Source organism: Pleurodeles waltl, unplaced genomic scaffold (assembly GCF_031143425.1).
Source record: "Pleurodeles waltl isolate 20211129_DDA unplaced genomic scaffold, aPleWal1.hap1.20221129 scaffold_39, whole genome shotgun sequence".
Lineage (NCBI taxonomy): Eukaryota > Metazoa > Chordata > Amphibia > Caudata > Salamandridae > Pleurodeles > Pleurodeles waltl.
In genome coordinates this window covers 2,210,001-2,237,848 of record NW_027150097.1, presented here as the reverse complement: position 1 = coordinate 2,237,848, position 27,848 = coordinate 2,210,001, and the positions used below count along the sequence as shown (strand labels likewise).

At 43.2% G+C, this 27,848-nt stretch overlaps 14 non-coding genes across 14 annotated transcripts; all 14 read right to left on the bottom strand.

Moving 5' to 3' along the window:
• Positions 1-1,521: 1,521 nt before the first annotated feature.
• Positions 1,522-1,594, bottom strand: TRNAT-UGU (transfer RNA threonine (anticodon UGU)). The gene has a single exon. It is a non-coding gene; the product is annotated as a tRNA-Thr (tRNA).
• A 1,758-nt stretch (positions 1,595-3,352) lies between these two features.
• On the bottom strand, positions 3,353-3,425 carry TRNAT-UGU (transfer RNA threonine (anticodon UGU)). Its single transcript has one exon. It is a non-coding gene; the product is annotated as a tRNA-Thr (tRNA).
• A 1,758-nt stretch (positions 3,426-5,183) lies between these two features.
• TRNAT-UGU (transfer RNA threonine (anticodon UGU)) lies at positions 5,184-5,256 on the bottom strand. Its single transcript has one exon. It is a non-coding gene; the product is annotated as a tRNA-Thr (tRNA).
• A 1,762-nt stretch (positions 5,257-7,018) lies between these two features.
• On the bottom strand, positions 7,019-7,091 carry TRNAT-UGU (transfer RNA threonine (anticodon UGU)). Its single transcript has one exon. It is a non-coding gene; the product is annotated as a tRNA-Thr (tRNA).
• Positions 7,092-8,852: 1,761 nt separating this feature from the next.
• On the bottom strand, positions 8,853-8,925 carry TRNAT-UGU (transfer RNA threonine (anticodon UGU)). Its single transcript has one exon. It is a non-coding gene; the product is annotated as a tRNA-Thr (tRNA).
• Positions 8,926-10,870: 1,945 nt separating this feature from the next.
• TRNAT-UGU (transfer RNA threonine (anticodon UGU)) lies at positions 10,871-10,943 on the bottom strand. The gene has a single exon. It is a non-coding gene; the product is annotated as a tRNA-Thr (tRNA).
• A 1,764-nt stretch (positions 10,944-12,707) lies between these two features.
• Positions 12,708-12,780, bottom strand: TRNAT-UGU (transfer RNA threonine (anticodon UGU)). Its single transcript has one exon. It is a non-coding gene; the product is annotated as a tRNA-Thr (tRNA).
• A 1,757-nt stretch (positions 12,781-14,537) lies between these two features.
• Positions 14,538-14,610, bottom strand: TRNAT-UGU (transfer RNA threonine (anticodon UGU)). The gene has a single exon. It is a non-coding gene; the product is annotated as a tRNA-Thr (tRNA).
• Positions 14,611-16,541: 1,931 nt separating this feature from the next.
• Positions 16,542-16,614, bottom strand: TRNAT-UGU (transfer RNA threonine (anticodon UGU)). The gene has a single exon. It is a non-coding gene; the product is annotated as a tRNA-Thr (tRNA).
• Positions 16,615-18,376: 1,762 nt separating this feature from the next.
• On the bottom strand, positions 18,377-18,449 carry TRNAT-UGU (transfer RNA threonine (anticodon UGU)). Its single transcript has one exon. It is a non-coding gene; the product is annotated as a tRNA-Thr (tRNA).
• A 1,945-nt stretch (positions 18,450-20,394) lies between these two features.
• TRNAT-UGU (transfer RNA threonine (anticodon UGU)) lies at positions 20,395-20,467 on the bottom strand. The gene has a single exon. It is a non-coding gene; the product is annotated as a tRNA-Thr (tRNA).
• Positions 20,468-22,229: 1,762 nt separating this feature from the next.
• TRNAT-UGU (transfer RNA threonine (anticodon UGU)) lies at positions 22,230-22,302 on the bottom strand. The gene has a single exon. It is a non-coding gene; the product is annotated as a tRNA-Thr (tRNA).
• A 1,759-nt stretch (positions 22,303-24,061) lies between these two features.
• Positions 24,062-24,134, bottom strand: TRNAT-UGU (transfer RNA threonine (anticodon UGU)). Its single transcript has one exon. It is a non-coding gene; the product is annotated as a tRNA-Thr (tRNA).
• A 1,762-nt stretch (positions 24,135-25,896) lies between these two features.
• On the bottom strand, positions 25,897-25,969 carry TRNAT-UGU (transfer RNA threonine (anticodon UGU)). The gene has a single exon. It is a non-coding gene; the product is annotated as a tRNA-Thr (tRNA).
• Between the last annotated feature and the right edge of the window lie 1,879 nt (positions 25,970-27,848).

The following is a 27,848-nucleotide window of genomic DNA, read 5'->3' as shown; positions in this document are numbered from 1 at the left end:
GGTAAACTGATCAATAATTGGAATATTTAGAAAGAAGGGACGCAGTGCAGCACAGCGAGCAAAGTTCCTTTGTGCGTCACTCGAAGAGAGCAGAACTGAGACATATCTTCACAGAAATGGTGCAGTTCTGCTCTTTGTCTATGCAAAGGTGCACTTCGGGCTGCCTTGAGTGCAAGGGTATCTGCCTTATGTTCAGGAGAGCTGATGTGCATAAAGGGATATCTTCCTCCAACTATCATAGGAGATTTTTTAGAGTCAAGCCTGCGCTAGAATGCGCTTGCGCATGCGTATTGCTTGCGAGACGCTGTTGTAGTTAGAAAAGGGCTAGGAGCCCCGTCCATTTCACGTTGGTGTCTTTCATTGGTTCGTGGGCTTCCCTGTTAAAATCTGCGTGCTTTCGTTAGTGGAAGGCATGCATACGTCATGCCTTTTCCGGTGGTTAGCCCTCCTTGAGGGCAGCGACCAAGTACTGAAAACATAGGAGGCTCGCTGTTTTCCATCTGGTTTGTGGACTACTTTTTCTCTTTTTTTCACAGCACGATCTCGTTTGACAGAAGTCGAGCTCATTGCATGACATCGACCCTGTTACATATCTAATTGAACTTTTGCCGGTTACATAGATAATTGCACTTTTGCCGATAGGTGTCAATATGAGTGAACTGTAGCAGCGCGATTGCGCTCATTATTTACATTTAATGAGTCAAGAAAAGTGTGGTTGGGAGTTTACAACTGCTAATAGCTCTATCTCGGAGAAATGCCAGACCAGTTGTATTGCAAGTGCTTGTTTACTCTTTGTATCTGTTCTGCAAATTGCAGCACACCACATGCAAAGAGGCAGTAACATGGAGAAATAAAGACATCTGTTCTCCTTACACCAGCCTCGGGGAGGCGCACCATTGTGGCACAAAACCATGACTGTATGTTTTTGTAAACATGGGTTTACATCAAAATCCATGTGTGGATGTACAAGAAAACCATGTACCACCTGTGGAACACCTACCTGACGCAAAGTAAAGCATGGCAGAGCAAGGTGCTGTGTGCTGTTACCTTTTCTTAACATGTGCATGGCTTTGTAAATACCAAAAAATGAATTGTGTTAATGCTGCATTGAAAAAGTGATGCAACCCGATGCAAAATCGGTTTAAACATGGGCCTAAATATACACTTACATTCCGGACCCGAAAAAAAGAACAAGTTAAAATCTCACAGTGAAATCAGGATGATATATTTTAAAATGACATGTGCATTGGAAAGGACGTGGCTGAAGGGGCACCAAAGCCAACGACCAAGTCAAGAATGATATTTTGGGATGTCACACTCTAAACATCCCCCATACTCACACAAGTCAGTTGTATGACCCTGTAGGAGTCTTGTGTTTGTCATTCCACTGACACTGTGTGTAATGCCCCCCTTTCTTGCGTGTCGCCCCTGTGTCGCCTTTGTTTTTCTATCTTGAAAAGAATATTTGTAGTGAGGCTCCCCAATGAACTAAAAAGTGTTGTTAAATCCCAAATGTTTGTGAGGCCCCAGTGAGATTTGAACTCACGACCCCTGGTTTACAAGACCAGTGCTCTAACCCCTGAGCTATGGAGCCAGGACCTTGTCAGGATGCCGTGCTGAGGACTATATGAAGGAGCAGAGCATACCTGAGTTACAATGGAATCAGCAGGAGAGAGGATTGTGTGAGTCTGAGAAAGAAAAGGGGCATAGCTTCAAACCTCAATCTGGCATAGCTTTCCAAGGCTACTATTGCCAGTGATTGTGTATTTTAAAAAGGTAGTAAATTTGTATCCTTTCAAGGAGTACATCTATGGGTGCAGATTTGCTACTTTTTTGGTAAACTGATCACTAATTGGAATATTTAGAAAGAAGGGACGCAGTGCAGCACAGCCAGCAAAGTTCCTTTGTGCGTCACTCGAAGAGAGCAAAACTGAGTCATATCTTCACAGAAATGGTGCAGTTCTGCTCTTTGTCTATGCAAAGGTGCACTTCGGGCTGCCTTGAGTGCAAGGGTATCTGCCTTATGTTCAGGAGAGCTGATGTGCATAAAGGGATATCTTCCTCCAACTATCATAGGAGATTTTTTAGAGTCAAGCCTGCGCTAGAATGCGCTTGTGCAAGAGTATTGCTTGCGAGACGCTGTTGTAGTTAGAAAAGGGCTAGGAGCCCCGTCCATTTCACGTTGGTGTCTTTCATTGGTTCGTGGGCTTCCCTGTTAAAATCTGCTTGCTTTCGTTAGTGGAAGGCATGCATACGTCATGCCTTTTCCGGTGGTTAGCCCTCCTTGAGCGCAGCGACCAAGAACTGAAAAGAAAGGAGGCTCGCTGTTTTCCATCTGGTTTGTGGACTACTTTTTCTCTTTTTTTTCACAGCACAATCTCGTTTGACAGAAGTCGAGCTCATTGCATGACATCAACCCTGTTACATAATTAATTGAACTTTTGCCGGTTACATAGATAATTGCACTTTTGACAATAGGTTTCAATATGAGTGAACTGTAGCAGCACGATCGCGCTCATTATTTACATTTAATGAGTCAAGAAAAGTCTGGTTGGGAGTTTACAACTGCTAATAGCTCTATCTCTGAGAAATGCCAGACATGTTGTTTTGCAAGTGCTTGTTTACTCTTTGTATCTGCAAATTGTAGCACACCACATGCAAAGAGGCATTGACATGGAGAAATAAAGACATCTGTTCGCCTTACACCAGCCTCGGGTAGGCGCAACATTGTGGCACAAAACCATGACTGTATGTTTTTGTAAATATGGGTTTACATCAAAATCCATGTGTGGATGTATGAGAAAAACATGTACCACCCGTGGAACACCTACCTGACGCAAAGTAAAGCATGGCAGAGCAAAGTGCTGTGTGCTGTTACCTTTTCTTAACATGTGCATGGCTTTGTAAATACCAAAAAACGAATTGTGTTAATGCTGCATTGAAAAAGTGATGCAACCCAATGCAAAATCGGTTGAAACATGGGCCTAAATATACACTTACATTCTGGACCCGAAAAAAAGAACAAGTTAAAATCTCACAGTGAAATCAGGATGATATTAAAAAAATGACATGTGCATTGGAAAGGACGTGGCTGAAGGGGCACCAAAGCCAACGACCAAGTCAAGAATGATATTTTGGGATGTCACACTCTAAACATCCCCCATACTCACACAAGTCAATTGTACGACCCTGTAGGAGTCTTGTGTTTGTCATTCCACTGACACTGTGTGTAATGCCCCCCGTTCTTGCGTGCTTTGCCCTGTGTCGCCTTTGTTTTTCTATCTTGAAAAGAATATTTGTAGTGAGGCTCCCCAATGAACTAAAAAGTGTTGTTAAATCCAAAATGTTTGCGAGGCCCCAGTGAGATTTGAACTCACAACCCTTGGTTTACAAGACCAGTGCTCTAACCCCTGAGCTATCGAGCCAGGTGCTTGTCAGGGGGCCGTGCTGGGGACTATATGAAGGAGCAGAGCATACCTGAGTTACAATGGAATCAGCAGGAGAGAGGATTGTGTGAGTCTGAGAAAGAAAAGGGGCATATCTTCAAACCTCAATCTGGCATAGCTTTCCAAGGCTACTATTGCCAGTGATTGTGTATTTTAAAAAGGTAGTAAATTTGTATCCTTTCAAGGAGTACATCTATGGGTGCTGATTTGCTACTTTTTTGGTAAACTGATCACTAATTGGAATATTTAGAAAGAAGGGACGCAGTGCAGCACAGCGAGCAAAGTTCCTTTGTGCGTCACTCGAAGAGAGCAGAACTGAGACATATCTTCACAGAAATGGTGCAGTTCTGCTCTTTGTCTATGCAAAGGTGCACTTCGGGCTGCCTTGAGTGCAAGGGTATCTGCCTTATGTTCAGGAGAGCTGATGTGCATAAAGGGATATCTTCCTCCAACTATCATAGGAGATTTTTTAGAGTCAAGCCTGCGCTAGAATGCGCTTGCGCATGCGTATTGCTTGCGAGACGCTGTTGTAGTTAGAAAAGGGCTAGGAGCCCCGTCCATTTCACGTTGGTGTCTTTCATTGGTTCGTGGGCTTCCCTGTTAAAATCTGCTTGTTTTCGTTAGTGGAAGGCATGCATATGTCATGCCTTTTCCGGTGGTTAGCCCTCCTTGAGCGCAGCGACCAAGTACTGAAAAGAAAGGAGGCTCGCTGTTTTCCATCTGGTTTGTGGACTACTTTTTCTCTTTTTTTTCACAGCACAATCTCGTTTGACAGAAGTCGAGCTCATTGCATGACATCAACCCTGTTACATAATTAATTGAACTTTTGCCGGTTACATAGATAATTGCACTTTTGCCGATAGGTTTCAATATGAGTGAACTGTAGCAGCACGATCGCGCTCATTATTTACATTTAATGAGTCAAGAAAAGTCTGGTTGGGAGTTTACAACTGCTAAAAGCTCTATCTCTGAGAAATGCCAGACATGTTGTATTGCAAGTGCTTGTTTACTCTTTGTATCTGCAAATTGTAGCACACCACATGCAAAGAGGCAGTGACATGGAGAAATAAAGACATCTGTTCGCCTTACACCAGCCTCGGGTAGGCGCAACATTGTGGCACAAAACCATGACTGTATGTTTTTGTAAATATGGGTTTACATCAAAATCCATGTGTGGATGTATGAGAAAAACATGTACCACCCGTGGAACACCTACCTGACGCAAAGTAAAGCATGGCAGAGCAAGGTGCTGTGTGCTGTTACCTTTTCTTAACATGTGCATGGCTTTGTAAATACCAAAAAACGAATTGTGTTAATGCTGCGTTGAAAAAGTGATGCAACCCAATGCAAAATCGGTTTAAACATGGGCCTAAATATACACTTACATTCTGGACCCGAAAAAAAGAACAAGTTAAAATCTCACAGTGAAATCAGGATGATATTAAAAAAATGACATGTGCATTGGAAAGGACGTGGCTGAAGGGGCACCAAAGCCAACGACCAAGTCAAGAATGATATTTTGGGATGTCACACTCTAAACATCCCCCATACTCACACAAGTCAATTGTACGACCCTGTAGGAGTCTTGTGTTTGTCATTCCACTGACACTGTGTGTAATGCCCCCCGTTCTTGCGTGCTTTGCCCTGTGTTGCCTTTGTTTTTCTATCTTGAAAAGAATATTTGTAGTGAGGCTCCCCAATGAACTAAAAAGTGTTGTTAAATCCAAAATGCTTGTGAGGCCCCAGTGAGATTTGAACTCACGACCCTTGGTTTACAAGACCAGTGCTCTAACCCCTGAGCTATCGAGCCAGGTGCTTGTCAGGGGGCCGTGCTGGGGACTATATGAAGGAGCAGAGCATACCTGAGTTACAATGGAATCAGCAGGAGAGAGGATTGTGTGAGTCTGAGAAAGAAATGGGGCATAGCTTCAAACCTGAATCTGGCATAGCTTTCCAAGGCTACTATTGCCAGTAAATGTGTATTTTAAAAAGGTAGTAAATTTGTATCCTTTCAAGGAGTACATCTATGGGTGCAGATTTGCTACTTTTTTGTTAAACTGATCACTAATTGGAATATTTAGAAAGAAGGGACGCAGTGCAGCACAGCCAGCAAAGTTCCTTTGTGCGTCACTCGAAGAGAGCAGAACTGAGACATATCTTCACAGAAATGGTGCAGTTCTGCTCTTTGTCTATGCAAAGGTGCACTTCGGGCTGCCTTGAGTGCAAGGGTATCTGCCTTATGTTCAGGAGAGCTGATGTGCATAAAGGGATATCTTCCTCCAACTATCATAGGAGATTTTTTAGAGTCAAGCCTGCGCTAGAATGCGCTTGCGCATGCGTATTTCTTGCGAGACGCTGTTGTAGTTAGAAAAGGGCTAGGAGCCCTGTCCATTTCACGTTGGTGTCTTTCATTGGTTCGTGGGCTTCCCTGTTAAAATCTGCTTGCTTTCGTTAGTGGAAGGCATGCATACGTCATGCCTTTTCCGGTGGTTAGCCCTCCTTGAGCGCAGCGACCAAGTACTGAAAACTTAGGAGGCTCGCTGTTTTCCATCTGGTTTGTGGACTACTTGTTCTCTTTTTTTCACAGCACGATCTCGTTTGACAGAAGTCGAGCTCATTGCATGACATCGACCCTGTTACATATTTAATTGAACTTTTGCCGGTTACATAGATAATTGCTCTTTTGCCGATAGGTTTCAATATGAGTGAACTGTAGCAGCGCGATTGCGCTCATTATTTACATTTAATGAGTCAAGAAAAGTGTGGTTGGGAGTTTACAACTGCCAAAAGCTCTATCTCGGAGAAATGCCAGACCAGTTGTATTGCAAGTGCTTGTTTACTCTTTGTATCTGTTCTGCAAATTGCAGCACACCACATGCAAAGAGGCAGTACCATGGAGACATAAAGACATCTGTTCTCCTTACACCAGCCTCGGGGAGGCGCACCATTGTGGCACAAAACCATGACTGTATGTTTTTGTAAACATGGGTTTACATCAAAATCCATGTGTGGATGTACAAGAAAACCATGTACCACCTGTGGAACACCTACCGGACGCAAAGTAAAGTTTGGCAGAGCAAGGTGCTGTGTGCTGTTACCTTTTCTTAACATGTGCATGGCTTTGTAAATACCAAAAAACGAATTGTGTTAATGCTGCATTGAAAAAGTGATGCAACCCAATGCAAAATCGGTTTAAACATGGGCCTAAATATACACTTACATTCTGGACCCGAAAAAAAGAACAAGTTAAAATCTCACAGTGAAATCAGGATGATATTAAAAAAATGACATGTGCATTGGAAAGGACGTGGCTGAAGGGGCACCAAAGCCAACGACCAAGTCAAGAATGATATTTTGGGATGTCACACTCTAAACATCCCCCATACTCACACAAGTCAATTGTACGACCCTGTAGGAGTCTTGTGTTTGTCATTCCACTGACACTGTGTGTAATGCCCCCCGTTCTTGCGTGCTTTGCCCTGTGTCGCCTTTGTTTTTCTATCTTGAAAAGAATATTTGTAGTGAGGCTCCCCAATGAACTAAAAAGTGTTGTTAAATCCAAAATGTTTGTGAGGGCCCAGTGAGATTTGAACTCACAACCCTTGGTTTACAAGACCAGTGCTCTAACCCCTGAGCTATCGAGCCAGGTGCTTGTCAGGGGGCCGTGCTGGGGACTATATGAAGGAGCAGAGCATACCTGAGTTACAATGGAATCAGCAGGAGAGAGGATTGTGTGAGTCTGAGAAAGAAAAGGGGCATAGCTTCAAACCTCAATCTGGCATAGCTTTCCAAGGCTACTATTGCCAGTGATTGTGTATTTTAAAAAGGTAGTAAATTTGTATCCTTTCAAAGACTACATCTATGGGTTCAGATTTGCTACTTTTTGGGTAAACTGATCACTAATTGGAATATTTAGAAAGAAGGGACGCAGTGCAGCACAGCCAGCAAAGTTCCTTTGTGCGTCACTCGAAGAGAGCAGAACTGAGACATATCTTCACAGAAATGGTGCAGTTCTGCTCTTTGTCTATGCAAAGGTGCACTTCGGGCTGCCTTGAGTGCAAGGGTATCTGCCTTATGTTCAGGAGAGCTGATGTGCATAAAGGGATATCTTCCTCCAACTATCATAGGAGATTTTTTAGAGTCAAGCCTGCGCTAGAATGCGCTTGCGCATGCGTATTGCTTGCGAGACGCTGTTGTAGTTAGAAAAGGGCTAGGAGCCCGTCCATTTCACGTTGGTGTCTTTCATTGGTTCGTGGGCTTCCCTGTTAAAATCTGCTTGCTTTCGTTAGTGGAAGGCATGCATACGTCATGCCTTTTCCGGTGGTTAGCCCTCCTTGAGCGCAGCGACCAAGTACTGAAAACATAGGAGACTCGCTGTTTTCCATCTGGTTTGTGGACTACTTTTTCTCTTTTTTTCACAGCACGATCTCGTTTGACAGAAGTCGAGCTCATTGCATGACATCGACCCTGTTACATATTTAATTGAACTTTTGCCGGTTACATAGATAATTGCACTTTTGCCGATAGGTTTCAATATGAGTGAACTGTAGCAGCGCGATTGCGCTCATTATTTACATTTAATGAGTCAAGAAAAGTGTGGTTGGGAGTTTACAACTGCTAATAGCTCTATCTCGGAGAAATGCCAGACCAGTTGTATTGCAAGTGCTTGTTTACTCTTTGTATCTGTTCTGCAAATTGCAGCACACCACATGCAAAGAGGCAGTAACATGGAGAAATAAAGACATCTGTTCTCCTTACACCAGCCTCGGGGAGGCGCAACATTGTGGCACAAAACCATGACTGTATGTTTTTGTAAACATGGGTTTACATCAAAATCCATGTGTGGATGAACAAGAAAACCATGTACCACCTGTGGAACACCTACCTGACGCAAAGTAAAGCATGGCAGAGCAAGGTGCTGTGTGCTGTTACCTTTTCTTAACATGTGCATGGCTTTGTAAATACCAAAAAACGAATTGTGTTAATGCTGCATTGAAAAAGTGATGTAACCCGATGCAAAATCGGTTTAAACATGGGCCTAAATATACACTTACATTCCGGACCCGAAAAAAAGAACAAGTTAAAATCTCACAGTGAAATCAGGATGATATTAAAAAAATGACATGTGCATTGGAAAGGACGTGGCTGAAGGGGCACCAAAGCCAACGACCAAGTCAAGAATGATATTTTGGGATGTCACACTCTAAACATCCCCCATACTCACACAAGTCAGTTGTATGACCCTGTAGGAGTCTTGTGTTTGTCATTCCACTGACACTGTGTGTAATGCCCCCCTTTCTTGCGTGCTTTGCCCTGTGTCGCCTTTGTTTTTCTATCTTGAAAAGAATATTTGTAGTGAGGCTCCCCAATGAACTAAAAAGTGTTGTTAAATCCCAAATGTTTATGAGGCCCCAGTGAGATTTGAACTCACGACCCCTGGTTTACAAGACCAGTGCTCTAAACCCTGAGCTATGGAGCCAGGACCTTGTCAGGATGCCGTGCTGGGGACTATATGAAGGAGCAGAGCATACCTGAGTTACAATGGAATCAGCAGGAGAGAGGATTGTGTGAGTCTGAGAAAGAAAAGGGGCATAGCTTCAAACCTCAATCTGGCATAGCTTTCCAAGGCTACTATTGCCAGTGATTGTGTATTTTTAAAAGGTAGTAAATTTGTATCCTTTCAAGGAGTACATCTATGGGTGCAGATTTGCTACTTTTTTGGTAAACTGATCACTAATTGGAATATTTAGAAAGAAGGGACGCAGTGCAGCACAGCGAGCAAAGTTCCTTTGTGCGTCACTCGAAGAGAGCAAAACTGAGACATATCTTCACAGAAATGGTGCAGTTCTGCTCTTTGTCTATGCAAAGGTGCACTTCGGGCTGCCTTGAGTGCAAGGGTGTCTGCCTTATGTTCAGGAGAGCTGATGTGCATAAAGGGATATCTTCCTCCAACTATCAGAGGAGATTTTTTAGAGTCAAGCCTGCGCTAGAATGCGCTTGCGCATGCGTATTTCTTGCGAGACGCTGTTGTAGTTAGAAAAGGGCTAGGAGCCCTGTCCATTTCACGTTGGTGTCTTTCATTGGTTCGTGGGCTTCCCTGTTAAAATCTGCTTGCTTTCGTTAGTGGAAGGCATGCATACGTCATGCCTTTTCCGGTGGTTAGCCCTCCTTGAGCGCAGCGACCAAGTACTGAAAACTTAGGAGGCTCGCTGTTTTCCATCTGGTTTGTGGACTACTTGTTCTCTTTTTTTCACAGCACGATCTCGTTTGACAGAAGTCGAGCTCATTGCATGACATCGACCCTGTTACATAATTAATTGAACTTTTGCCGGTTACATAGATAATTGCACTTTTGCCGATAGGTTTCAATATGAGTGAACTGTAGCAGCACGATCGCGCTCATTATTTACATTTAATGAGTCAAGAAAAGTCTGGTTGGGAGTTTACAACTGCTAATAGCTCTATCTCGGAGAAATGCCAGACCAGTTGTATTGCAAGTGCTTGTTTACTCTTTGTATCTGTTCTGCAAATTGCACCACACCACATGCAAAGAGGCAGTAACATGGAGAAATAAAGACATCTGTTCTCCTTACACCAGCCTCGGGGAGGCGCACCATTGTGGCACAAAACCATGACTGTATGTATTTGGAAACATGGGTTTACATCAAAATCCATGTGTGGATGTAGAAGAAAACCATGTACCACCTGTGGAACACCTACCTGACGCAAAGTAAAGCATGGCAGAGCAATGTGCTGTGTGCTGTTACTTTTTCTTAACATGTGCATGGCTTTGTAAATACCAAAAAACGAATTGTGTTAATGCTGCATCGAAAAAGTGATGCAACCCGATGAAAAATCTGTTTAAACATGGGCCTAAATGTACATTTAAATTCCTTACCCGAAAAAAAGAACAAGTTAAAATCTCACAGTGAAATCAGGATGATATTAAAAAAATGACATGTGCATTGGAAAGGACGTGGCTGAAGGGGCACCAAAGCCAACGACCAAGTCAAGAATGATATTTTGGGATGTCACACTCTAAACATCCCCCATACTCACACAAGTCAATTGTATGAATCTGTAGGAGTCTTGTGTTTGTCATTCCACTGACACTGTGTGTAATGCCCCCCGTTCTTGCGTGCTTTGCCCTGTGTCGCCTTTGTTTTTCTATCTTGAAAAGAATATTTGTAGTGAGGCTCCCCAATGAACTAAAAAGTGTTGTTAAATCCAAAATGTTTGTGAGGCCCCATTGAGATTTGAACTCACGACCCCTGGTTCACGACCCCTGGTTTACACTGTGTGTAATGCCCCCCTTTCTTGCGTGCTTTGCCCTGTGTCGCCTTTGTTTTTCTATCTTGAAAAGAATATTTGTAGTGAGGCTCCCCATTGAACTAAAAAGTGTTGTTAAATCCAAAATGTTTGCGAGGCCCCAGTGAGATTTTAACTCACAACCCCTGGTTTACAAAACCAGTGCTCTAACCCCTGAGCTATGGAGCCAGGAGCTTGTCAGGATGCCGTGCTGGGGACTATATGAAGGAGCAGAGCATACCTGAGTTACAATGGAATCAGCAGGAGAGAGGATTGTGTGAGTCTGAGAAAGAAAAGGGGCATAGCTTCAAACCTCAATCTGGCATAGCTTTCCAAGGCTACTATTGCCAGTGATTGTGTATTTTTTTAAAAGGTAGTAAATTTGTATCCTTTCAAGGAGTACATCTATGGGTGCAGATTTGCTACTTTTTTGGTAAACTGATCAATAATTGGAATATTTAGAAAGAAGGGACGCAGTGCAGCACAGCGAGCAAAGTTCCTTTGTGCGTCACTCGAAGAGAGCAGAACTGAGACATATCTTCACAGAAATGGTGCAGTTCTGCTCTTTGTCTATGCAAAGGTGCACTTCGGGCTGCCTTGAGTGCAAGGGTATCTGCCTTATGTTCAGGAGAGCTGATGTGCATAAAGGGATATCTTCCTCCAACTACCATAGGAGATTTTTTAGAGTCAAGCCTGCGCTAGAATGCGCTTGCGCATGAGTATTGCTTGCGAGACGCTGTTGTAGTTAGAAAAGGGCTAGGAGCCCCGTCCATTTCACGTTGGTGTCTTTCATTGGTTCGTGGGCTTCCCTGTTAAAATCTGCTTGCTTTCGTTAGTGGAAGGCATGCATACGTCATGCCTTTTCCGGTGGTTAGCCCTCCTTGAGCGCAGCGACCAAGTACTGAAAACATAGGAGGCTCGCTGTTTTCCATCTGGTTTGTGGACTACTTTTTCTCTTTTTTTCACAGCACGATCTCGTTTGACAGAAGTCGAGCTCATTGCATGACATCGACCCTGTTACATATTTAATTGAACTTTTGCCGGTTACATAGATAATTGCACTTTTGCCGATAGGTTTCAATATGAGTGAACTGTAGCAGCGCGATTGCGCTCATTATTTACATTTAATGAGTCAAGAAAAGTGTGGTTGGGAGTTTACAACTGCTAATAGCTCTATCTCGGAGAAATGCCAGACCAGTTGTATTGCAAGTGCTTGTTTACTCTTTGTATCTGTTCTGCAAATTGCAGCACACCACATGCAAAGAGGCAGTAACATGGAGAAATAAAGACATCTGTTCTCCTTACACCAGCCTCGGGGAGGCGCACCATTGTGGCACAAAACCATGACTGTATGTTTTTGTAAACATGGGTTTACATCAAAATCCATGTGTGGATGTACAAGATAACCATGTACCACCTGTGGAACAACTACCTGACGCAAAGTAAAGCATGGCAGAGCAAGGTGCTGTGTGCTGTTACCTTTTCTTAACATGTGCATGGCTTTGTAAATACCAAAAAACGAATTGTGTTAATGCTGCATTGAAAAAGTGATGCAACCCGATGCAAAATCGGTTTAAACATGGGCCTAAATATACACTTACATTCCGGACCCGAAAAAAAGAACAAGTTAAAATCTCACAGTGAAATCAGGATGATATTAAAAAAATGACATGTGCATTGGAAAGGACGTGGCTGAAGGGGCACCAAAGCCAACGACCAAGTCAAGAATGATATTTTGGGATGTCACACTCTAAACATCCCCCATTCTCACACAAGTCAGTTGTATGACCCTGTAGGAGTCTTGTGTTTGTCATTCCACTGACACTGTGTGTAATGCCCCCCTTTCTTGCGTGCTTTGCCCTGTGTCGCCTTTGTTTTTCTATCTTGAAAAGAATATTTGTAGTGAGGCTCCCCAATGAACTAAAAAGTGTTGTTAAATCCCAAATGTTTGTGAGGCCCCAGTGAGATTGGAACTCACGACCCCTGGTTTACAAGACCAGTGCTCTAACCCCTGAGCTATGGAGCCAGGACCTTGTCAGGATGCCGTGCTGGGGACTATATGAAGGAGCAGAGCATACCTGAGTTACAATGGAATCAGCAGGAGAGAGGATTGTGTGAGTCTGAGAAAGAAAAGGGGCATAGCTTCAAACCTCAATCTGGCATAGCTTTCCAAGGCTACTATTGCCAGTGATTGTGTATTTTAAAAAGGTAGTAAATTTGTATCCTTTCAAGGAGTACATCTATGGGTGCAGATTTGCTACTTTTTTGGTAAACTGATCACTAATTGGAATATTTAGAAAGAAGGGACGCAGTGCAGCACAGCGAGCAAAGTTCCTTTGTGCGTCACTCGAAGAGAGCAAAACTGAGACATATCTTCACAGAAATGGTGCAGTTCTGCTCTTTGTCTATGCAAAGGTGCACTTCGGGCTGCCTTGAGTGCAAGGGTGTCTGCCTTATGTTCAGGAGAGCTGATGTGCATAAAGGGATATCTTCCTCCAACTATCATAGGAGATTTTTTAGAGTCAAGCCTGCGCTAGAATGCGCTTGTGCATGAGTATTGCTTGCGAGACGCTGTTGTAGTTAGAAAAGGGCTAGGAGCCCCGTCCATTTCACGTTGGTGTCTTTCATTGGTTCGTGGGCTTCCCTGTTAAAATCTGCTTGCTTTCGTTAGTGGAAGGCATGCATACGTCATGCCTTTTCCGGTGGTTAGCCCTCCTTGAGCGCAGCGACCAAGTACTGAAAACAAAGGAGGCTCGCTGTTTTCCATCTGGTTTGTGGACTACTTTTTCTCTTTTTTTTCACAGCACAATCTCGTTTGACAGAAGTCGAGCTCATTGCATGACATCAACCCTGTTACATAATTAATTGAACTTTTGCCGGTTACATAGATAATTGCACTTTTGCCGATAGGTTTCAATATGAGTGAACTGTAGCAGCACGATCGCGCTCATTATTTACATTTAATGAGTCAAGAAAAGTCTGGTTGGGAGTTTACAACTGCTAATAGCTCTATCTCTGAGAAATGCCAGACACGTTGTATTGCAAGTGCTTGTTTACTCTTTGTTTCTGCAAATTGTAGCACACCACATGCAAAGAGGCAGTGACATGGAGAAATAAAGACATCTATTCGCCTTACACCAGCCTCGGGTAGGCGCAACATTGTGGCACAAAACCATGACTGTATGTTTTTGTAAATATGGGTTTACATCAAAATCCATGTGTGGATGTATGAGAAAAACATGTACCACCCGTGGAACACCTACCTGACGCAAAGTAAAGCATGGCAGAGCAAGGTGCTGTGTGCTGTTACCTTTTCTTAACATGTGCATGGCTTTGTAAATACCAAAAAACGAATTGTGTTAATGCTGCGTTGAAAAAGTGATGCAACCCAATGCAAAATCGGTTTAAACATGGGCCTAAATATACACTTACATTCTGGACCCGAAAAAAAGAACAAGTTAAAATCTCACAGTGAAATCAGGATGATATTAAAAAAATGACATGTGCATTGGAAAGGACGTGGCTGAAGGGGCACCAAAGCCAACGACCAAGTCAAGAATGATATTTTGGGATGTCACACTCTAAACATCCCCCATACTCACACAAGTCAATTGTACGACCCTGTAGGAGTCTTGTGTTTGTCATTCCACTGACACTGTGTGTAATGCCCCCCGTTCTTGCGTGCTTTGCCCTGTGTCGCCTTTGTTTTTCTATCTTGAAAAGAATATTTGTAGTGAGGCTCCCCAATGAACTAAAAAGTGTTGTAAATCCAAAATGCTTGTGAGGCCCCAGTGAGATTTGAACTCACGACCCTTGGTTTACAAGACCAGTGCTCTAACCCCTGAGCTATCGAGCCAGGTGCTTGTCAGGGGGCCGTGCTGGGGACTATATGAAGGAGCAGAGCATACCTGAGTTACAATGGAATCAGCAGGAGAGAGGATTGTGTGAGTCTGAGAAAGAAAAGGGGCATAGCTTCAAACCTCAATCTGGCATAGCTTTCCAAGGCTACTATTGCCAGTGATTGTGTATTTTAAAAAGGTAGTAAATTTGTATCCTTTCAAGGAGTACATCTATGGGTGCAGATTTGCTACTTTTTTGGTAAACTGATCACTAATTGGAATATTTAGAAAGAAGGGACGCAGTGCAGCACAGCCAGCAAAGTTCCTTTGTGCGTCACTCGAAGAGAGCAGAACTGAGACATATCTTCACAGAAATGGTGCAGTTCTGCTCTTTGTCTATGCAAAGGTGCACTTCGGGCTGCCTTGAGTGCAAGGGTATCTGCCTTATGTTCAGGAGAGCTGATGTGCATAAAGGGATATCTTCCTCCAACTATCATAGGAGATTTTTTAGAGTCAAGCCTGCGCTAGAATGCGCTTGCGCATGCGTATTTCTTGCGAGACGCTGTTGTAGTTAGAAAAGGGCTAGGAGCCCTGTCCATTTCACGTTGGTGTCTTTCATTGGTTCGTGGGCTTCCCTGTTAAAATCTGCTTGCTTTCATTAGTGGAAGGCATGCATACGTCATGCCTTTTCCGGTGGTTAGCCCTCCTTGAGCGCAGCGACCAAGTACTGAAAACTTAGGAGGCTCGCTGTTTTCCATCTGGTTTGTGGACTACTTGTTCTCTTTTTTTCACAGCACGATCTCGTTTGACAGAAGTCGAGCTCATTGCATGACATCAACCCTGTTAGATAATTAATTGAACTTTTGCCGGTTACATAGATAATTGCACTTTTGCCGATAGGTTTCAATCTGAGTGAACTGTAGCAGCGCGATTGCGCTCATTATTTACATTTAATGAGTCAAGAAAAGTCTGGTTGGGAGTTTACAACTGCTAATAGCTCTATCTCGGAGAAATGCCAGACCAGTTGTATTGCAAGTGCTTGTTTACTCTTTGTATCTGTTCTGCAAATTGCACCACACCACATGCAAAGAGGCAGTAACATGGAGAAATAAAGACATCTGTTCTCCTTACACCAGCCTCGGGGAGGCGCACCATTGTGGCACAAAACCATGACTGTATGTATTTGTAAACATGGGTTTACATCAAAATCCATGTGTGGATGTAGAAGAAAACCATGTACCACCTGTGGAACACCTACCTGACGCAAAGTAAAGCATGGCAGAGCAATGTGCTGTGTGCTGTTACTTTTTCTTAACATGTGCATGGCTTTGTAAATACCAAAAAACGAATTGTGTTAATGCTGCATCGAAAAAGTGATGCAACCCGATGAAAAATCTGTTTAAACATGGGCCTAAATGTAGATTTAAATTCCTTACCCGAAAAAAAGAACAAGTTAAAATCTCACAGTGAAATCAGGATGATATTAAAAAAATGACATGTGCATTGGAAAGGACGTGGCTGAAGGGGCACCAAAGCCAACGACCAAGTCAAGAATGATATTTTGGGATGTCACACTCTAAACATCCCCCATACTCACACAAGTCAATTGTATGACCCTGTAGGAGTCTTGTGTTTGTCATTCCACTGACACTGTGTGTAATGCCCCCCGTTCTTGCGTGCTTTGCCCTGTGTTGCCTTTGTTTTTCTATCTTGAAAAGAATATTTGTAGTGAGGCTCCCCAATGAACTAAAAAGTGTTGTTAAATCCAAAATGTTTGTGAGGCCCCATTGAGATTTGAACTCACGACCCCTGGTTTACACTGTGTGTAATGCCCCCCTTTCTTGCGTGCTTTGCCCTGTGTCGCCTTTGTTTTTCTATCTTGAAAAGAATATTTGTAGTGAGGCTCCCCATTGAACTAAAAAGTGTTGTTAAATCTAAAATGTTTGTGAGGCCCCAGTGAGATTTTAACTCACGACCCCTGGTTTACAAAACCAGTGCTCTAACCCCTGAGCTATGGAGCCAGGAGCTTGTCAGGATGCCGTGCTGGGGACTATATGAAGGAGCAGAGCATACCTGAGTTACAATGGAATCAGCAGGAGAGAGGATTGTGTGAGTCTGAGAAAGAAAAGGGGCATAGCTTCAAACCTGAATCTGGCATAGCTTTCCAAGGCTACTATTGCCAGTGATTGTGTATTTTAAAAAGGTAGTAAATTTGTATCCTTTCAAGGAGTACATCTATGGGTGCAGATTTGCTACTTTTTTGGTAAACTGATCACTAATTGGAATATTTAGAAAGAAGGGACGCAGTGCAGCACAGCCAGCAAAGTTCCTTTGTGCGTCACTCGAAGAGAGCAGAACTGAGACATATCTTCACAGAAATGGTGCAGTTCTGCTCTTTGTCTATGCAAAGGTGCACTTCAGGCTGCCTTGAGTGCAAGGGTATCTGCCTTATGTTCAGGAGAGCTGATGTGCATAAAGGGATATCTTTCTCCAACTATCCTAGGAGATTTTTTAGAGTCAAGCCTGCGCTAGAATGCGCTTGCGCATGCGTATTGCTTGAGAGACGCTGTAGTAGTTAGAAAAGGGCTAGGAGCCCCGTCCATTTCACGTTGGTGTCTTTCATTGGTTCGTGGGCTTCCCTGTTAAAATCTGCTTGCTTTTGTTAGTGGAAGGCATGCATACGTCATGCCTTTTCCGGTGGTTAGCCCTCCTTGAGCGCAGCGACCAAGTACTGAAAACATAGGAGGCTCGCTGTTTTCCATCTGGTTTGTGGACTACTTTTTCTCTTTTTTTCACAGCACGATCTCGTTTGACAGAAGTCGAGCTCATTGCATGACATCGACCCTGTTACATAATTAATTGAACTTTTGCCGGTTACATAGATAATTGCACTTTTGCCGATAGGTTTCAATATGAGTGAACTGTAGCAGCGCGATTGCGCTCATTATTTACATTTAATGAGTCAAGAAAAGTCTGGTTGGGAGTTTACAACTGCTAATAGTTCTATCTCGGAGAAATGCCAGACCAGTTGTATTGCAAGTGCTTGTTTACTCTTTGTATCTGTTCTGCAAATTGCAGCACACCACATGCAAAGAGGCAGTAACATGGAGAAATAAAGACATCTGTTCTCCTTACACCAGCCTCGGGGAGGCGCACCATTGTGGCACAAAAATATGACTGTATGTTTTTGTAAACATGGGTTTACATCAAAATCCATGTGTGGATGTACAAGAAAACCATGTACCACCTGTGGAACACCTACCTGACGCAAAGTAATGCATGGCAGAGCAAGGTGCTGTGTGCTGTTACTTTTTCTTAACATGTGCATGGCTTTGTAAATACCAAAAAACGAATTGTGTTAATGCTGCATCGAAAAAGTGATGCAACCCGATGAAAAATCTGTTTAAACATGGACCTAAATGTACACTTAAATTCCGGACCCGAAAAAAAGAACAAGTTAAAATCTCACAGTGAAATCAGGATGATATTAAAAAAATGACATGTGCATTGGAAAGGACGTGGCTGAAGGGGCACCAAAGCCAACGACCAAGTCAAGAATGATATTTTGGGATGTCACACTCTAAACATCCCCCATACTCACACAAGTCAGTTGTATGACCCTGTAGGAGTCTTGTGTTTGTCATTCCACTGACACTGTGTGTAATGCCCCCCTTTCTTGCGTGCTTTGCCCTGTGTCGCCTTTGTTTTTCTATCTTGAAAAGAATATTTGTAGTGAGGCTCCCCAATGAACTAAAAAGTGTTGTTAAATCCCAAATGTTTGTGAGGCCCCAGTGAGATTGGAACTCACGACCCCTGGTTTACAAGACCAGTGCTCTAACCCCTGAGCTATGGAGCCAGGACCTTGTCAGGATGCCGTGCTGGGGACTATATGAAGGAGCAGAGCATACCTGAGTTACAATGGAATCAGCAGGAGAGAGGATTGTGTGAGTCTGAGAAAGAAAAGGGGCATAGCTTCAAACCTCAATCTGGCATAGCTTTCCAAGGCTACTATTGCCAGTGATTGTGTATTTTAAAAAGGTAGTAAATTTGTATCCTTTCAAGGAGTACATCTATGGGTGCAGATTTGCTACTTTTTTGGTAAACTGATCACTAATTGGAATATTTAGAAAGAAGGGACGCAGTGCAGCACAGCCAGCAAAGTTCCTTTGTGCGTCACTCGAAGAGAGCAGAACTGAGACATATCTTCACAGAAATGGTGCAGTTCTGCTCTTTGTCTATGCAAAGGTGCACTTCGGGCTGCCTTGAGTGCAAGGGTATCTGCCTTATGTTCAGGAGAGCTGATGTGCATAAAGGGATATCTTCCTCCAACTATCATAGGAGATTTTTTAGAGTCAAGCCTGCGCTAGAATGAGCTTGCGCATGCGTATTTCTTGCGAGACGCTGTTGTAGTTAGAAAAGGGCTAGGAGCCCTGTCCATTTCACGTTGGTGTCTTTCATTGGTTCGTGGGCTTCCCTGTTAAAATCTGCTTGCTTTCGTTAGTGGAAGGCATGCATACGTCATGCCTTTTCCGGTGGTTAGCCCTCCTTGAGCGCAGCGACCAAGTACTGAAAACTTAGGAGGCTCGCTGTTTTCCATCTGGTTTGTGGACTACTTGTTCTCTTTTTTTCACAGCACGATCTTGTTTGACAGAAGTCGAGCTCATTGCATGACATCGACCCTGTTACATAATTAATTGAACTTTTGCCGGTTACATAGATAATTGCACTTTTGCCGATAGGTTTCAATCTGAGTGAACTGTAGCAGCGCGATTGCGCTCATTATTTACATTTAATGAGTCAAGAAAAGTCTGGTTGGGAGTTTACAACTGCTAATAGCTCTATCTCGGAGAAATGCCAGACCAGTTGTATTGCAAGTGCTTGTTTACTCTTTGTATCTGTTCTGCAAATTGCACCACACCACATGCAAAGAGGCAGTAACATGGAGAAATAAAGACATCTGTTCTCCTTACACCAGCCTCGGGGAGGCGCACCATTGTGGCACAAAACCATGACTGTATGTATTTGTAAACATGGGTTTACATCAAAATCCATGTGTGGATGTAGAAGAAAACCATGTACCACCTGTGGAACACCTACCTGACGCAAAGTAAAGCATGGCAGAGCAATGTGCTGTGTGCTGTTACTTTTTCTTAACATGTGCATGGCTTTGTAAATACCAAAAAACGAATTGTGTTAATGCTGCATCGAAAAAGTGATGCAACCCGATGAAAAATCTGTTTAAACATGGGCCTAAATGTAGATTTAAATTCCTTACCCGAAAAAAAGAACAAGTTAAAATCTCACAGTGAAATCAGGATGATATTAAAAAAATGACATGTGCATTGGAAAGGACGTGGCTGAAGGGGCACCAAAGCCAACGACCAAGTCAAGAATGATATTTTGGGATGTCACACTCTAAACATCCCCCATACTCACACAAGTCAATTGTATGACCCTGTAGGAGTCTTGTGTTTGTCATTCCACTGACACTGTGTGTAATGCCCCCCGTTCTTGCGTGCTTTGCCCTGTGTTGCCTTTGTTTTTCTATCTTGAAAAGAATATTTGTAGTGAGGCTCCCTAATGAACTAAAAAGTGTTGTTAAATCCAAAATGTTTGTGAGGCCCCATTGAGATTTGAACTCACGACCCCTGGTTCACGACCCCTGGTTTACACTGTGTGTAATGCCCCCCTTTCTTGCGTGCTTTGCCCTGTGTCGCCTTTGTTTTTCTATCTTGAAAAGAATATTTGTAGTGAGGCTCCCCATTGAACTAAAAAGTGTTGTTAAATCTAAAATGTTTGTGAGGCCCCAGTGATATTTTAACTCACGACCCCTGGTTTACAAAACCAGTGCTCTAACCCCTGAGCTATGGAGCCAGGAGCTTGTCAGGATGCCGTGCTGGGGACTATATGAAGGAGCAGAGCATACCTGAGTTACAATGGAATCAGCAGGAGAGAGGATTGTGTGAGTCTGAGAAAGAAAAGGGGCATAGCTTCAAACCTGAATCTGGCATAGCTTTCCAAGGCTACTATTGCCAGTGATTGTGTATTTTAAAAAGGTAGTAAATTTGTATCCTTTCAAGGAGTACATCTATGGGTGCAGATTTGCTACTTTTTTGGTAAACTGATCACTAATTGGAATATTTAGAAAGAAGGGACGCAGTGCAGCACAGCCAGCAAAGTTCCTTTGTGCGTCACTCGAAGAGAGCAGAACTGAGACATATCTTCACAGAAATGGTGCAGTTCTGCTCTTTGTCTATGCAAAGGTGCACTTCGGGCTGCCTTGAGTGCAAGGGTATCTGCCTTATGTTCAGGAGAGCTGATGTGCATAAAGGGATATCTTTCTCCAACTATCCTAGGAGATTTTTTAGAGTCAAGCCTGCGCTAGAATGCGCTTGCGCATGCGTATTGCTTGAGAGACGCTGTAGTAGTTAGAAAAGGGCTAGGAGCCCCGTCCATTTCACGTTGGTGTCTTTCATTGGTTCGTGGGCTTCCCTGTTAAAATCTGCTTGCTTTTGTTAGTGGAAGGCATGCATACGTCATGCCTTTTCCGGTGGTTAGCCCTCCTTGAGCGCAGCGACCAAGTACTGAAAACATAGGAGGCTCGCTGTTTTCCATCTGGTTTGTGGACTACTTTTTCTCTTTTTTTCACAGCACGATCTCGTTTGACAGAAGTCGAGCTCATTGCATGACATCGACCCTGTTACATAATTAATTGAACTTTTGCCGGTTACATAGATAATTGCACTTTTGCCGATAGGTTTCAATATGAGTGAACTGTAGCAGCGCGATCGCGCTCATTATTTACATTTAATGAGTCAAGAAAAGTCTGGTTGGGAGTTTACAACTGCTAATAGCTCTATCTCGGAGAAATGCCAGACCAGTTGTATTGCAAGTGCTTGTTTACTCTTTGTATCTGTTCTGCAAATTGCAGCACACCACATGCAAAGAGGCAGTAACATGGAGAAATAAAGACATCTGTTCTCCTTACACCAGCCTCGGGGAGGCGCACCATTGTGGCACAAAAATATGACTGTATGTTTTTGTAAACATGGGTTTACATCAAAATCCATGTGTGGATGTAGAAGAAAACCATGTACCACCTGTGGAACACCTACCTGACGCAAAGTAAAGCATGGCAGAGCAAGGTGCTGTGTGCTGTTACTTTTTCTTAACATGTGCATGGCTTTGTAAATACCAAAAAACGAATTGTGTTAATGCTGCATCGAAAAAGTGATGCAACCCGATGAAAAATCTGTTTAAACATGGACCTAAATGTACACTTAAATTCCGGACCCGAAAAAAAGAACAAGTTAAAATCTCACAGTGAAATCAGGATGATATTAAAAAAATGACATGTGCATTGGAAAGGACGTGGCTGAAGGGGCACCAAAGCCAACGACCAAGTCAAGAATGATATTTTGGGATGTCACACTCTAAACATCCCCCATACTCCCACAAGTCAATTGTATGACCCTGTAGGAGTCTTGTGTTTGTCATTTCACTGACACTGTGTGTAATGCCCCCCTTTCTTGCGTGCTTTGCCCTGTGTCGCCTTTGTTTTTCTATCTTGAAAAGAATATTTGTAGTGAGGCTCCCCAATTAACTAAAAAGTGTTGTTAAATCCAAAATGTTTATGAGGCCGCAGTGAGATTTGAATTCACGACCCCTGGTTTACAAGACCAGTGCTCTAACCCCTGAGCTATGGAGCCAGGTGCTTGTCAGGATGCCGTGCTGGGGACTATATGAAGGAGCAGAGCATACCTGAGTTACAATGGAATCAGCAGGAGAGAGGATTGTGTGAGTCTGAGAAAGAAAAGGGGCATAGCTTCAAACCTGAATCTGGCATAGCTTTCCAAGGCTACTATTGCCAGTTATTGTGTATTTTAAAAAGGTAGTAAATGTGTATCCTTTCAAGGAGTACATCTATGGGTGCAGATTTGCTACTTTTTTGGTAAACTGATCACTAATTGGAATATTTAGAAAGAAGGGACGCAGTGCAGCACAGCGAGCAAAGTTCCTTTGTGCGTCACTCGAAGAGAGCAGAACTGAGACATATCTTCACAGAAATGGTGCAGTTCTGCTCTTTGTCTATGCAAAGGTGCACTTCAGGCTGCCTTGAGTGCAAGGGTATCTGCCTTATGTTCAGGAGAGCTGATGTGCATAAAGGGATAACTTCCTCCAACTATCATAGGAGATTTTTTAGAGTCAAGCATGCGCTAGAATGCGCTTGCGCATGCTTATTGCTTGCGAGACGCTGTTGTAGTTAGAAAAGGGCTAGGAGCCCCGTCCATTTCACGTTGGTGTCTTTCATTGGTTCGTGGGCTTCCCTGTTAAAATCTGCTTGCTTTCGTTAGTGGAAGGCATGCATACGTCATGCCTTTTCCGGTGGTTAGCCCTCCTTGAGCGCAGCGACCAAGTACTGAAAACATAGGAGGCTCGCTGTTTTCCATCTGGTTTGTGGACTACTTTTCCCTTTTTTTCACAGCACGATCTCGTTTGACAGAAGTCGAGCTCATTGCATGACATCGTCCCTGTTACATAATTAATAGAACTTTTGCCGGTTACATACATAATTGCACTTTTGCCGATAGGTTTCAATATGAGTGAACTGTAGCAGCGCGATTGCGCTCATTATTTATATTTAATGAGTCAAGAAAAGTCTGTTTGGGAGTTTACAACTGCTAATAGCTCTATCTCGGAGAAATGCCAGACCAGTTGTATTGCAAGTGCCTGTTTACTCTTTGTATCTGTTCTGCAAATTGCAGCACACCACATGCAAAGAGGCAGTAACATGGAGAAATAAAGACATCTGTTCTCCTTATACCAGCCTCTGGGAGGCGCACCATTGTGGCACAAACCATGACTGTATTTTTTTGTAAACATGGGTTTACATCAAAATCCATGTGTGGATGTACAAGAAAACCATGTACCACCTGTGGAACACCTACCTGACGCAAAGTAAAGCATGGCAGAGCAAGGTGCTGTGTGCTGTTACTTTTTCTTAACATGTGCATGGCTTTGTAAATACCAAAAATCGAATTGTGTTAATGCTGCATCGAAAAAGTGATGCAACCCGATGAAAAATCTGTTTAAACATGGGCCTAAATGTACACTTAAATTCCGGACCAGAAAAAAAGAACAAGTTAAAATCTCACAGTGAAATCAGGATGATATTAAAAAAATGACATGTGCATTGGAAAGGACGTGGCTGAAGGGCACCAAAGCCAACGACCAACTCAAGAATGATATTTTGGGATGTCACACTCTAAACATCCCCCATACTCACACAAGTCAATTGTATGACCCTGTAGGAGTCTTGTGTTTGTCATTCCACTGACACTGTGTGTAATGCCCCCCGTTCTTGCGTGCTTTGCCCTGTGTCGCCTTTGTTTTTCTATCTTGAAAACAATATTTGTAGTGAGGCTCCCCAATGAACTAAAAAGTGTTGTTAAAACCCAAATGTTTGTGAGGCCCCAGTGAGATTTGAACTCACGACCCCTGGTTTACAAGACCAGTGCTCTAACCCCGGAGCTATGGAGCCAGGAGTTTGTATGATGCCGTGCTGGGGACTATATGAAGGAGCAGAGCTCACCTGAGTTACAATGGAATCAGCAGGAGAGAGGATTGTGTGAGTCTGAGAAAGAAAAGGGGCATAGCTACAAACCTGAATCTGGCATAGCTTTCCAAGGCTACTATTGCCAGTGATTGTGTATTTTAAAAAGGTAGTAAATTTGTATCCTTTCAAGGAGTACATCTATGGGTGCAGATTTGCTACTTTTTTGGTAAACTGATCACTAATTGGAATATTTAGAAAGAAGGGACGCAGTGCAGCACAGCCAGCAAAGTTCCTTTGTGGGTCACTCGAAGAGAGCAGAACTGAGACATATCTTCACAGAAATGGTGCAGTTCTGCTCTTTGTCTATGCACTGGTGCACTTCGGGCTGCCTTGAGTGCAAGGGTATCTGCCTTATGTTCAGGAGAGCTGATGTGCATAAAGGGATATCTTCCTCCAACTATCATAGGAGATTTTTTAGAGTCAAGCCTGCGCTAGAATGCGCTTGCGCATGCGTATTGCTTGCGAGACGCTGTTGTACTTAGAAAAGGGCTAGGAGCCCCGTCCATTTCACGTTGGTGTCTTTCATTGGTTCGTGGGCTTCCCTGTTAAAATCTGCTTGCTTTCGTTAGTGGAAGGCATGCATACGTCATGCCTTTTCCGGTGGTTAGCCCTCCTTGAGCGCAGCGACCAAGTACTGAAAACAAAGGAGGCTCGCTGTTTTCCATCTTGTTTGTGGACTACTTTTTCTCTTTTTTTTCACAGCACAATCTCGTTTGACAGAAGTCGAGCTCATTGCATGACATCAACCCTGTTACATAATTAATTGAACTTTTGCCGATTACATAGATAATTGCACTTTTGCCGATAGGTTTCAATATGAGTGAACTGTAGCAGCACGATCGCGCTCATTATTTACATTTAATGAGTCAAGAAAAGTCTGGTTGGGAGTTTACAACTTCTAATAGCTCTATCTCGGAGAAATGCCAGACATGTTGTATTGCAAGTGCTTGTTTACTCTTTGTATCTGTGCTGCAAATTGTAGCACACCACATGCAAAGAGGCAGTGACATGGAGAAATAAAGACATCTGTTCGCCTTACACCAGCCTCGGGTAGGCGCAACATTGTGGCACAAAACCATGACTGTATGTTTTTGTAAATATGGGTTTACATCAAAATCCATGTGTGGATGTATGAGAAAAACATGTAACACCCGTGGAACACCTACCTGACGCAAAGTAAAGCATGGCAGAGCAAGGTGCTGTGTGCTGTTACCTTTTCTTAACATGTGCATGGCTTTGTAAATACCAAAAAACGAATTGTGTTAATGCTGCATTGAAAAAGTGATGCAACCCGATGCAAAATCGGTTTAAACATGGGCCTAAATATACACTTACATTCCGGACCCGAAAAAAAGAACAAGTTAAAATCTCACAGTGAAATCAGGATGATATTAAAAAAATGACATGTGCATTGGAAAGGACATGGCTGAAGGGGCACCAAAGCCAACGACCAAGTCAAGAATGATATTTTGGGATGTCACACTCTAAACATCCCCCATACTCACACAAGTCAATTGTATGACCCTGTAGGAGTCTTGTGTTTGTCATTCCACTGACACTGTGTGTAATGCCCCCCTTTCTTGCGTGCTTTGCCCTGTGTCGCCTTTGTTTTTCTATCTTGAAAAGAATATTTGTAGTGAGGCTCCCCAATGAACTAAAAAGTGTTGTTAAATCCAAAATGTTTGTGAGGCCCCAGTGAGATTTGAACTCACGACCCTTGGTTTACAAGACCAGTGCTCTAACCCCTGAGCTATCGAGCCAGTTGCTTGTCAGGGGGCCGTGCTGGGGACTATATGAAGGAGCAGAGCATACCTGAGTGACAATGGAATCAGCAGGAGAGAGGATTGTGTGAGTCTGAGAAAGAAAAGGGGCATAGCTTCAAACCTCAATCTGGCATAGCTTTCCAAGGCTACTATTGCCAGTGATTGTGTATTTTAAAAAGGTAGTAAATTTGTATCCTTTCAAGGAGTACATCTATGGGTGCAGATTTGCTACTTTTTTGGTAAACTGATCACTAATTGGAATATTTAGAAAGAAGGGACGCAGTGCAGCACAGCGAGCAAAGTTCCTTTGTGCGTCACTCGAAGAGAGCAGAACTGAGACATATCTTCACAGAAATGGTGCAGTTCTGCTCTTTGTCTATGCAAAGGTGCACTTCGGGCTGCCTTGAGTGCAAGGGTATCTGCCTTATGTTCAGGAGAGCTGATGTGCATAAAGGGATATCTTCCTCCAACTATCATAGGAGATTTTTTAGAGTCAAGCCTGCGCTAGAATGCGCTTGCGCATGCGTATTTCTTGCGAGACGCTGTTGTAGTTAGAAAAGGGCTAGGAGCCCTGTCCATTTCACGTTGGTGTCTTTCATTGGTTCGTGGGCTTCCCTGTTAAAATCTGCTTGCTTTCGTTAGTGGAAGGCATGCATACGTCATGCCTTTTCCGGTGGTTAGCCCTCCTTGAGCGCAGCGACCAAGTACTGAAAACTTAGGAGGCTCGCTGTTTTCCATCTGGTTTGTGGACTACTTGTTCTCTTTTTTTCACAGCACGATCTCGTTTGACAGAAGTCGAGCTCATTGCATGACATCGACCCTGTTACATAATTAATTGAACTTTTGCCGGTTACATAGAAAATTGCACTTTTGCCGATAGGTTTCAATCTGAGTGAACTGTAGCAGCGCGATTGCGCTCATTATTGACATTTAATGAGTCAAGAAAAGTCTGGTTGGGAGTTTACAACTGCTAATAGCTCTATCTCGGAGAAATGCCAGACCAGTTGTATTGCAAGTGCTTGTTTACTCTTTGTATCTGTTCTGCAAATTGCACCACACCACATGCAAAGAGACAGTAACATGGAGAAATAAAGACATCTGTTCTCCTTACACCAGCCTCGGGGAGGCGCACCATTGTGGCACAAAACCATGACTGTATGTATTTGTAAACATGGGTTTACATCAAAATCCATGTGTGGATGTACAAGAAAACCATGTACCACCTGTGGAACACCTACCTGACGCAAAGTAAAGCATGGCAGAGCAATGTGCTGTGTGCTGTTACTTTTTCTTAACATGTGCATGGCTTTGTAAATACCAAAAAACGAATTGTGTTAATGCTGCATCGAAAAAGTGATGCAACCCAATGAAAAATCTGTTTAAACATGGGCCTAAATGTACATTTAAATTCCGGACCCGAAAAAAAGAACAAGTTAAAATCTCACAGTGAAATCAGGATGATATTAAAAAAATGACATGGGCATTGGAAAGGACGTGGCTGAAGGGGCACCAAAGCCAACGACCAAGTCAAGAATGATATTTTGGGATGTCACACTCTAAACATCCCCCATACTCACACAAGTCAATTGTATGACCCTGTAGGAGTCTTGTGTTTGTCATTCCACTGACACTGTGTGTAATGCCCCCTGTTCTTGCGTGCTTTGCCCTGAGTCGCCTTTGTTTTTCTATCTTGAAAAGAATATTTGTAGTGAGGCTCCCCAATGAACTAAAAAGTGTTGTTAAATCCAAAATGTTTGTGAGGCCCCATTGAGATTTGAACTCACAACCCCTGGTTCACGACCCCTGGTTTACACTGTGTGTAATGCCCCCGTTCTTGCGTGCTTTGCCCTGTGTCGCCTTTGTTTTTCTATCTTGA